Here is a 12,329-nt window from a genome sequence, read left to right on the forward strand (position 1 = left end):
ACTCTATCTCTGCAACATTTGGTCTGTTTTCTCCTTGACTGAGGCCTTGTTTAAGACGAGTGTTTACTCATAATGACCTAGACAGTCAGTTATTGTTTCCTTGCTGTAAGCCCATTTGCTATTATCACCTGCTGTGACTTATCTCACATTCAAAATGTACATTCTGTCACCTCTTCCCTGAGCAAAACTAGCTAGAACATCCCGTTTCAGTTCTCTACGTCGTACAAGGTTGTCCTTTCATTGCGGGGGTAGAAGGTGCTTTAACATGGCTCTGGGGCGAATGAAAATGAAAAGGCGCAATTTCAAATGGTTTTCATATTGCTCTGAGTGGCGAGAGGAAAACAGGCATTTTTCTACTCTAGGTCATTTCAGTACACAATGCAGTCCACTGGACAATATTCAGGTGGTCTTTTGTTCTTCCACTTTCAATTATTTTCTCATTTAAGCCTGGATTAAATCAGAATTTCAACCCATCTGCTAATTGCAAATTGTAAACCTGGTACCGAAGGGCACCTTCATTTTTACCACAGACTTCTTGCTCTATCTAATTGAAACCTGCCACCCAGTACCGTGAATGTAATTTGCAATTGACTGATTGGTCATATTGTTTTTTTTTATTATTCTTTTAGTCTTTTTGTAAAACACAATTAAAAAATAGCAACACTTTAACTGTAATGTGGGAAAAGATGTGTGCTTATACATATTTAGAGCATCTGTATCTCACCTTAGCATCTGCTACAGATCATCTATGGGGTAGACAATATCTTGAAGAATGTGATGCATTTGTTAACATTAGTAAAACAGAATCTGTCTCCTTGATTTCAATTTATGCACACAATGTGACCCTCACTCTTCACAGGTCAACCTAGCTTGCCAGATCTGCTTACCCTCAAGATGATTCCTAATATGCCCAGAAAATGTCTTCAGGCTTCATTTTGCAAGCATGGCTGTGCTCCAAAAGGGTGATATGTAGAGGAATCGGGGGAGGGGAGGTAGACACTGAATGAGAGAGAGGGCTGTGACACATTCAGACATATATTGCTATCAAAAAAACACCCAGAGTGAGGATTTCAGTTGGAAATTCACTTAATCTGCCACCTATATAGACACAGAAGCATGGCAAAATAGGAGATGACAATGAGGCACAGATCAGGCACAAATTGTTAATGGTAGGGTTGTGCGACTCCGTGTTGGATAAATCTGTGTCTTTACATACCAATATAGTGAGATGACAGGGGAGAAAACAAAAGGGCAGGTTCATAACTAACCTTGTCAGAATTAGGACAGGACTGGATCACATTCAGTGTCATTTGCTGACAAGCTTATTTGCAGGTTAGATGCACCTCTACAAGACACAAGCAAAGCAATCACTTAGGTTTCATATCCTACCTTTAGCTTTTTTTGTGCTAGACTGAAGCCTTAGTTTTCTGTGGGACCAGTTCAGAGACTCAAGACAGCTACTGGGTTTGTAAGCATTACATTTGGTGGCATTTAGAAGTCCAAGTGGCTTTCTCCCTGGATTGCCATGTTTTCCCTTTCATTAGCCAAGGCTTGAGGCACATACGATTTCTGGAACCTATTGTAGGTTTTGTTCCAAGTCTAGAATAATTTTGCAGCCATTTCAAATAATGAATTTAAAGAAGAAAAACATAAAATCAAAGAGTTCTATGCCCATATTTATTACATCAGATTGGTTTGCCTTGTATTAATGCAATAAAGTCTACCACAGTTACTAAACATCTCTTTAGAAAAGAGAGTCCATATAGCCCAGCTTTGACAGTACAAGTAGCATTGTGGAGGCTATGCTATTGTGTGTATATATACACTCACCTAAAGGATTATTAGGAACACCATACTAATACTGTGTTTGACCCCCTTTCGCCTTCAGAACTGCCTTAATTCTACGTGGCATTGATTCAACAAGGTGCTGAAAGCATTCTTTAGAAATGTTGGCCCATATTGATAGGATACCATCTTGCAGTTGATGGAGATTTGTGGGATGCACATCCAGGGCACGAAGCTCCCATTCCACCACATCCCAAAGATGCTCTATTGGGTTGAGATCTGGTGACTGTGGGGGCCAGTTTAGTACAGTGAACTCATTGTCATGTTCAAGAAACCAATTTGAAATGATTCGACCTTTGTGACATGGTGCATTATCCTGCTGGAAGTAGCCATCAGAGGATGGGTACATGGTGGTCATAAAGGGATGGACATGGTCAGCAACAATGCTCAGGTAGGCCGTGGCATTTAAACGATGCCCAATTGGCACTAAGGGGCCTAAAGTGTGCCAAGAAAACATCCCCCACACCATTACACCACCACCACCAGCCTGCACAGTGGTAACAAGGCATGATGGATCCATGTTCTCATTCTGTTTACGCCAAATTCTGACTCTACCATCTGAATGTCTCAAGAGAAATGGAGACTCATCAGACCAGGCAACATTTTTCCAGTCTTCAACTGTCCAATTTTGGTGAGCTTGTGCAAATTGTAGCCTCTTTTTCCTATTTGTAGTGGAGATGAGTGGTACCCGGTGGGGTCTTCTGCTGTTGTAGCCCATCCGCCTCAAGGTTGTACGTGTTGTGGCTTCACAAATGCTTTGCTGCATACCTCGGTTGTAACGAGTGGTTATTTCAGTCAAAGTTGCTCTTCTATCAGCTTGAATCAGTCGGCCCATTCTCCTCTGACCTCTAGCATCAACAAGGCATTTTCGCCCACAGGACTGCCGCATACTGGATGTTTTTCCCTTTTCACACCATTCTTTGTAAACCCTAGAAATGGTTGTGCGTGAAAATCCCAGTAACTGAGCAGATTGTGAAATACTCAGACCGGCCCGTCTGGCACCAACAACCATGCCACGCTCAAAATTGCTTAAATCACCTTTCTTTCCCATTCAGACATTCAGTTTGGAGTTCAGGAGATTGTCTTGACCAGGACCACACCCCTAAATGCATTGAAGCAACTGCCATGTGATTGGTTGGTTAGATAATTGCATTAATGAGAAATTGAACAGGTGTTCCTAATAATCCTTTAGGTGAGTGTATATATATATATATATATATATATATATATATATATATATATATATATATATATATATAGTGACCTGCAAGATGAGAAAACCAGCAGAAAAACGAACCTAAAAATATATTTTTGAATTACCATGATTGTGATACCTTTACGAATCAAACATGTTCCTTTAAATCAAATGAAACTGTGCGTTTGTGTTATTTGTGCTACAGAAATACTGCAAATTGATTTCTCACAGCATGTTCAATATTATAGTAGATAAATGGCCTCTGTAAAAAATACGCATTGTGTAGCATTGTTCATCTTCAAAAAAGACATAGTAATAAGGACTAGTACCAGGCTTTTAACTAACATCATTTGGTTACATATAACTCAAGCATTGCTCCCCCACCTATCCGGGCTTTTTGTAAGTGCTCAAATTGAATCTAGTGGTACTCTTATTTGCCAAATATGTGGCAATTGAAATAAGTTTCAGAATAATTGTTAAACATTTACAATTAGCTAAATCACTACATCTTCAACTTGTGATTTGAAAGTTAAAGCCTACTTTTGGAGGAAAATATGTACGGATCCTCTCTGACACCATATATCATTAGGGATACTGTAATACATTAATATGACCATATTTATTGTCATTGTATTAAAACACTTTCTTCAGTCACTTACTAGGAAAAAAAAATCTACAAAAACATAACAGGCCTCCAGGTATCATAATGTATTTGATAAATGTTTATTTTCATCATCACTGATCTGATATTTTTCTTTGCCATTCATATAGTTCTTGTGTATAGTTCTTTTAAATTCAAGCAGAATTCCCATTTAAATATACATTCCTAGATCAATTTGGATACAATAGCAGTGGATAAGGATGCAAATATTTTGAAAGCATTAACTTTATCTAAGAGTTGTGTTTTTCATGACTGAAATGTAGTTGAAAAAATAATTAATTTTAAATCAAGAGGTGAAATAATTATGAGTTGAGACACTGATAAAAGTATCAGTAGAGGATTGATGGACTGCAGTTTTCCTTGTGTACATTTTTCAACAGTAGCGATTACATGACAGTCCTAGTATGACCATGTGATTAGCTCTAGATTCATAGCCACATCCATCCACAAGTCAATGAAAACTAGCTGTAGTCACTAACAGTGCATGCTGGTTCATCCAGGGTGTGCAGCATTAAGCTCTTTAAAAGCTTCAATTGTGATGAAATCATTTAAAGCCATGCTCCACTGTGGTAATCCAACTATGATGTGTCAAAATGGCTCCATTTGTGACCAGAGAAATATGATGTTTCACTGCTCTACTGAGGAAAATCGAATTCTCTACATCCCAATGCTGCCAATGCCATCTTTTGTACTTTTCATCTGGTCAAATACTTTGCGTTTCTATTTCTGATCTCCCATCTCAGCAAATGTGGCAAGGTTAGAAGCCTGCTGCGGTGGAAAACAGCACTGAGGCCCTAATTAATACTCAGTCTATTCTTGAACCGACTGCAGCAGCTTTTGCTTCACTGCCTTCCAAATGTCAACATATTACAGGTGACTTCATTTTAAATGTAGAGTTTATATAACTATTTTAAAAATGCTTATTACTTCCATTAGAGACTCATTTAGCTTGTAATTCATGAATTTCCTGTAAGTGCCTAAACTTATCTATGGTTTTGTAAGGCAATTTATTGTGGAAACCTGTTGACTAAGTTGTTGACTTTTACAGGTGTAACAAATTAAATAAAAACAAATCCCAAATTAAATCACAATTCCACTAGGACAGTCAAAATAAAAAACACAAAAACAAAACCCCTCAGAAATCCTACCACTCTTTGATAAAACACAAATAAAAAGAAAACAACTCAGGAAGAATGTAAATGAAGTAAAAAGTGGGCTTCCTGACCGTAGATAAAAAAAATTCTTACACAAAACTGACTAAGAAAAACACATTCAAAGGTGTCCAACACACTACTGTTCAGTGGGCCCATGTGCAAGTTCATGGTGGTGTCATTTAGGTGTTTTTTAATTTAGTTATTCTGGGTAATTGTTGTTTGGGGTAGTAATTAGCTGGATAGCTCTATCAGTCACCTTTTTGAAACAGTTTGCACTTTGCAGTTAACTATGAAACAGCATTACATACAATTAAAAACTTTTTTTAATCAAATAAAATGAGATCTGGGATCTCCCTAATGGTTTTCCAGGTAAAAGCTTTTACCCAAACTGCTAGATTAATCCTGTAGCCAATAGACCGTGAATGTACCAGAGTCACTCAGTGGTTGTGCTGAACTTACCCGAGAGCCTTGGTCTTGGGTGGGGCGAGGTTAGGGGCTTCTCTGATGATTCTCTGATGATTAGCACTACAGGATCAGGCAGTGCTTGTGAAAATTGCATTGCTTTCAGATCCAGTCTTGATTCATTTAATTTTAGTTTGTAATGTGAAAAAAGACGTGCTTGACCTGGTACAATTTCTGTTCTCCTAAATTAGTACAGGACAGGAATGGTGACACATTTTGATATTCTAAATGGGAACATAAATGGGGAAACACAATTAAATACAATATTAAATACATTGAAGTCCACTGCCAGGATTTTTTTGTATTTCAATACATTTAACAAAAAACAAAAACAAAAGATTGTGCACAGTTCTGAAGGCAGCGTTCAAAAGCTCATTTTTATTTTTATATTTATTCCATAAACATTATTACAAAACTCAGCAAGTTACCAATATTACAGTATCACCATACAGGCTTGATCACAAATATTTAAAACCTTTGCAACAATTACAACAAAAACAAAATAATACTAGAATAATTTACATGAAAATCTATAAAACAGCAAAGAGTTCACAAATGTTTTTTTTTTTTCCTTTTTTCTTTTTTTTTTTCTTGTACACGGTAGCACTACACTCTCACAACAAGATCGGTCTTATTACAAAACTTCCAACAAAAAGTTTTAAGTTTTTTTTCTTTTTTTTTGTCATTTGTATTTTGGTTTTTAAAACCAGAAACTTGTCATTATACATCCTTTTACTGCACCCCGGGGTGCAAAAAAGGGTACCCACACGCACACACAAATACTTCACAGCACTTTCTAAGAAAAATATACACTTACAAAATATGTTACAAATTGGCACACTGAAAAATATACAAGATTTTGTAAGATGTCAAGAGTTCATTAAGAATCCCTCTGGAAACAACTCTAGACAATATTTATAAAGCTCAATATTTTTTTTTAATTATTTTTTTAACGAAAAAGGCAAAAAGTAATTCCCAATTAATGTCAAAACCATGGTACATCAAACATAACATAACATTATATTTTACATTCTTAAAAAGGGCACAGAGAGTGTTTGTTTAGATATTTTTTTTGTCTCTGGGAAATGTGGTTTTCTTTAGCACCATTAAGAAGCAGCAGCTCAACAGTGGTACCTTTTAAAAAAAGTTCACATCGGAAAAGTACATTCAATTCACAATAGGCAGGAGTCTAAAAGGCAGCCCATGGTCAGCGATGCAGGCAGGTCCCTGCTGCAACGCCTTTTGATTTTCGCCCGGTCTCAGTTAAACAAGCTGGAATAGTACAGAAGAAGATGCAGACAGAGTAGGGGAAATAGAAGAAGGAGAAGAATAATAAGATAAACAAAAATCTAAAATATGCATTTCCGTTGACACAACACACAAGGGCTTTAAGAATTCCTTTCTATGGAATATTTACACATCCTGTAGCAGTTGCATCCAGGAGTTAAAAACACAGTCTGAGGAATAATCTCACCTGCCTCATCTTAAAAGGGGGGGGGGTGGAGTACTATTTTAAAACAGTAAATTACCAAACAAAAGATCAGTAGTTTTGGTTATAATACAGTCATGTTTTAGAAAGGTGTGTTTATGCACTGCTTTGGTTGTCTATTGTGCTGGTTGGTCATGCGTTTCAGAGATTAGAGATGTAGAGTTGTGCTTTACCTGCATGGCTTTGATTTGATACATATCATGATACAAGCCTGGTGATATGTATCAGATGCATTTACCTGCTTATGCAGCAATATAAAACGCATCCATATACAGGTGTAATCATAACTCGACTTAGGTGGACAGCAGCTTGTGAAGAATGGTAAAAGCTGAAGAGTGGCTACTAAACATCGCTGTGCCACATTTGATTACAAATACATTTGTTGGTATTGATTAGTAATGTACCAATATCTCATTCAATAATGGCTGAGATTAATGGAAAGACTGGAAAAATAAGTAACCTGTAAATAAAATGCATTTCATTCAAATTCTCAACCAATCTGCCAATTAGACGAATCTTAAAGAGGAACAAAACATTGGAAAAGAAAAAATCTTCCCAAGTGTTCATCTGACATTTTTGTCACATAAGAACTAACTCAATATTAGTTGGCATAATAAGTCACATCCCGAGTCTCTACGAACAATGAGGTCAAAACTAAATGATAGATTAAATATGTGGTGTCACTTGTTATTTAACTACGTTGCAAATAATCTGTATACTTTAAAAAACACTGAAGGATGATCACATTCAAATGTTCAGCTATCCATTCCTCACATAATTCAATATTAGTTAACACAGAAGAGTCTAATTCGGATTGCCTCACAATGGCCTGCAGACAAGTGAAACCAGACCTGGGAGAAAAATGATTTGCAGCTTGTGCCTTACCACACCCCCTAGCTGAAAATTAAAACTGTCTAATGTACACCCCTCTGTGTCTTCTTGCTTATTTGACATGCACAAAGATTGTAAATAACTGTACCCCCAACCCCTTTTATATAACCAATACAAATTAAAATGCGTCTTGAAAACCCTTTATAATGTCTAGTATATTGTTATTATAACATGGATTTCAAATGGATGAGGGTATTTAAATTAGCAACTGTGTATGGTTTTTGGGACATTTACTTACTAAAATGCGTGAAGGCAAAAGGGTGAACAATAGCTGCATACAGACCAGTGGCACAGTAAATTATATGATAGGGTGGGGATTATAATATTTTAGAATTGATGAAAGACCTGGAAATTAAATCTCCTTCAATGAGAAATAAAAACTAGCCAGAAGAACTATTTTATAATAAGCTTTTTAACATTTGTTTCCAATACAAAGCATGACCACCCTGATGTTTTGTCAGACTTGTGGTGCAAATGGTATCCTATAATATAAGAAGGCTGAACAGAGATGCATTTCTGTGTCTTTCAACGAGTTTAAATGCGTATTTTCATGAAGGAAGTCCCAAGATGTGATCAAGGTCTGTTATATGAAGAGATTGAAGCTCCCCCACCCCCCCAATTCCCATATTAAACAGAATGGAGGTGGCTGCCTGGGTAGTAATGTTTAATGGAAACATCTATCTAGCAATTAACTTTAGAGCCTTGAACACAGCTGCTAAACAAGAGTTCTCTGAAGAACAATGAACCTCTGAAATATCCCCCTCAGAATTTCTCCCTTTGCATCAGTAACGTAGATGGACTGTAGAATGCTGTTTGGAGTTTCCACAAAGTCAGTTCTGTATAATGTAAGAGGGATCTGTAGAGACTGAATACTGCATATAAACACAACCTATTTTCATTATCACTCTAAGACAACTACTTAATGTCTTGAATTCACATCTGCTGCACTAATTATACACTCACAAACAACGTACAGGTAATCCGCAGTGTACCATATATGTAAAATGTTCCTTCCATTGGGGAACACCATATCTTCCTAAATAGAAACCCTCAGTTTCAGCAAGGAACAACCATGGGACAACACATGGTGGAATATTGTGATACGATATTTAATTTGTAATCATGGAATATGCAATGAAACAACAACCCAGTGATAAAACTGTTCTTACTCCAGAAAGGTGCAGTAATTAAAGTAATACATTAACATTTAAAATAAGATTCAGTTTTTTTTCCCCCCAAAGTCATGTGGGAATTGAGTAGACCCACACTTTTCAAAGTTTTTCATATGCAGCATCTACAGAACCAATTAAGGAAACTCATGACAATTAAACATATTTAACTTTTTTGTGCAGCAAATCAAAATGTAATGAAAAGGCTTAACTTAACTGTGACTTAACTAAAATGAGACTCTGTGAAATGTACTCTGATGGTAGAAAATGTATATTCCAGATACTACAAGTCAAGGCAACATGAAGGAATATGAAAAATGGAATAAGTCAATGCATTTTCACAAATGCATGAAATAGATAATAATTGACTGATTTATTTTTAAAATGTTATCATAATTGATAAACGGTGATTAAAGTTAATCTACAAACTGGAGCATGCCTACACAGCTACCATTCACAGCACAGTATTTGAAATCTACTCTATACAATTCTAACAAGCTTGATTCATTCTCTCTTACAGTCAATGAGTAAAGTAAATCCTCTTATTCTAGGTGGTTAAGCAGTGTTCCTTTCAACATCTAGTAATAAAACCAACCAACAACACAGACTTGTGGTCAGGTGCATTTCTATTGGTCTTCAAATGCTTTTCCCATATTCATCCAGGTGAGCCCTTCAAATCAAATTTCTCTTGATTCAATCAAAACCATATCACGATTCTTCTCTTCCCCACCTTGGCAGGTGACAGGCCTGAAGTGGCTGAAAAGATAATTACCAGGTGAATCTGAATGGAGTTTGAGGGAGGGTTATTGGTAGGGGAGTGATAAATAGCGCTTACCTTGATGAATAGGGGTGAATAGAAGTATTTTAACAGCATTGCAAATGCATTTGAGCACAAGTCCCCACAAAATTTATCAAGATCGAACACACAATTAGCCATTGTTAAACAACACAAACCAAAGATCTTATATATGTGATAGGAAAATAAATTCGATTATATTTAAAATATGTCCCACGGGGTCAGATTAGGCTTATGCTATTCCAAAGACTCTGACTGCTTTGAATAAGGTACCTTATTAGGCTATATTGAAAGAACAGAACCATCAAGTCTTAATACTTCAGTAGATTAAACTTGTACTTATTTTTTCTTTTGCTTGTGTGGTTGTTGATTGTTTGATCAAAAATAAAAATGAAAAACAGCTAAATCCAGCAGCCACCTACAAATGTATTTACAACAAGATTTTCAAACAGAGTTCCTTTAATGTCACTGAATCTCACTCATTTTATTCGCTTTTGTATTTTTCACTTTATACAGCTTGCTTCACTGCAGGTGAACTTACGATCTTGACAAAAGCAGGATGAAAAAGTTACTTTACAAGTCCTCTTTCCTGAAGCCAGCACATTACTGAAGTCAATAGGATGGATCCTAAGAAAAGGTTGTCACAAGAGTTTCCAATTAGGTAAATTGCTTTGAAGCGCCCTGAACTTAACAAGATATGACTGATCAGTACGAACATGCCTTCCATACAAATGGATTTATACTAGCAACTAGTTGCTCTGCTGGCAATAATTGCCAGTAGGCAACTTGCTACTGAATTGCACATTGTAACAGTAAGCAAGATTGCTTGCAATATTGCCAAGAGACACATAGGCAGGCAATACTGCCAGCAGTGTTTTTAAATGAAACACTATTTTCCATGTCATTGCAAGGTGGCAGTGACCAAGGATACATGCCAAATGTAAATTAGAAAAATTGCTGCCAATCAACATCTCGCAATTACTGCAGGAAGTATTGCTTGAAATATTTGCCAAGTATAAAAATCACCCTAAGGAAGGTAAGACAGATCTATATTAGCTTGCAGAGGAAAACCTAATTAGCTTGCAGAGGGGGAAAAAAAAGTAGAGATTAAAACTATTAGAAAAGTGAGCACTGAACACATCAAGGGAAGCTAGTTATTATTAAATTCTATCTTACTGTATTATATAAAATGCTAAACATATTATTTAAAAAATATCAGATGATAAAAATATAAATAATGAGCACTCTTTACATTTTCACGTAACCATCAACTCTTTACAGCTAATGTGAATGTGCAATTTAATTTTCAAATTAAGATATATATATATATATATATATATAGATTGTTGAAAATTGAACTTGTCTAACCAATTTATTAATAACAGACTTCATGACTTACAATATGTATGCAATTCCCTGTTAGTTGACTTTCAACCCTGTGCCTAAGAATGTAAGAATGACACGCAGTAATACCATGACAACCACACAGATTAACACCTGTTGCTGCTACGTACGTTAGATCCTCCGACTTGGCTAGATCATTTTGTGTGAGAAAACTAACTATGTGCAGGTCTGCTGTTCTCTGCTGCTTGGACTGTCATTTTCCATACAAAAGAGAATTTAAGGTTTGAGAGGAAATTATGTGGATAAAGTAACATTGTAAAGCCATAATGTTTAACCAGTCCTAATGGCATCATAATGCACTGTTCATCTCCAAATTTCACGAACGTAAATGTGGAGAGCCCTAATCAAAGTCCAGTTTTATGTTTTTCTTTTTGGAAAGGTGTTCATACAAAATAACTTTGACCTACTATAAAAGGTATTACATAAAATAGTTTTTAAAATGTTCAACCTATCTGCTTTTTCTTCATAAACAAGTAAACAAAGAATTGTAAAAAAAAAAAAAAAAAGTAAACACTATCAACTGCTCTCTACACAGCAACCTTAAAAGATTCAAGTAATGTAATAGTGATTCGTAATACTGTATGCAAAATATTTCTCAAACAATTTCTGAGATCACTAGCATTCAGGGTATAGGATTTTTACTTTATGAAAATGTACTATGAGAGGCTCAATGAATACTACACAGCTTTTTTCAAAAATGGAAATACTTGTACAGCTGCATTGTTGGAGAAACAACAAAACAAAGAAAGCATATTGATTGAGAAAATATGCTTTTGAAATATTTTTCTTTCTTTAAATATTTTTTCCAGTGTGAAAAATTGGTGCAAGTCCTTACAAAAGCACTGAGGCATAAAAGGGATGCAAATTACATCAAACACCATAATTATCAAAAACAGTCGAGGAGAATGGTAATGCAGACATGGTGACGTTTCAAATATTTCCTCTCGTGAACAATTGGTTGATTTTGAACTTAATACTGTGAATGTCATACAACACATACATTTTATACAATGATAAATCAGAGATAATCTTTATATCACACATCATACTTGAAAAATCCCTATGTTGCTCTTCACATCTATTTTATCTTATTTATGTATACATTTATTAAGATATATATATATATATATATATATATATATATATATATACACACAGTGGGGGGAAAAAGTATTTGATCCCCTGCTGATTTTGTACGTTTGCCCACTGACAAAGAAATGATCAGTCTATAATTTTAATGGTAGGTGTATTTTAACAGTGAGA

At 35.7% G+C, this 12,329-nt stretch overlaps 1 protein-coding gene across 2 annotated transcripts in view; it reads right to left on the bottom strand.

The window, feature by feature from the left end:
• Nucleotides 1-5,675: 5,675 nt before the first annotated feature.
• The window catches only part of nexmifb (neurite extension and migration factor b), a 103,533-nt gene continuing 96,879 nt past the window's right edge, over nt 5,676-12,329 (bottom strand). For both annotated transcript variants that reach the window (XM_066714954.1, XM_066714953.1), the window contains one exon: nt 5,676-6,589. The gene's annotated coding sequence lies outside the window, so the exon portion shown is untranslated. The remainder of the gene's footprint in view (nt 6,590-12,329) is intronic.

This window comes from Amia ocellicauda, chromosome 10 (genome assembly GCF_036373705.1).
Source record: "Amia ocellicauda isolate fAmiCal2 chromosome 10, fAmiCal2.hap1, whole genome shotgun sequence".
In the NCBI taxonomy this organism is placed as follows: domain Eukaryota; kingdom Metazoa; phylum Chordata; class Actinopteri; order Amiiformes; family Amiidae; genus Amia; species Amia ocellicauda.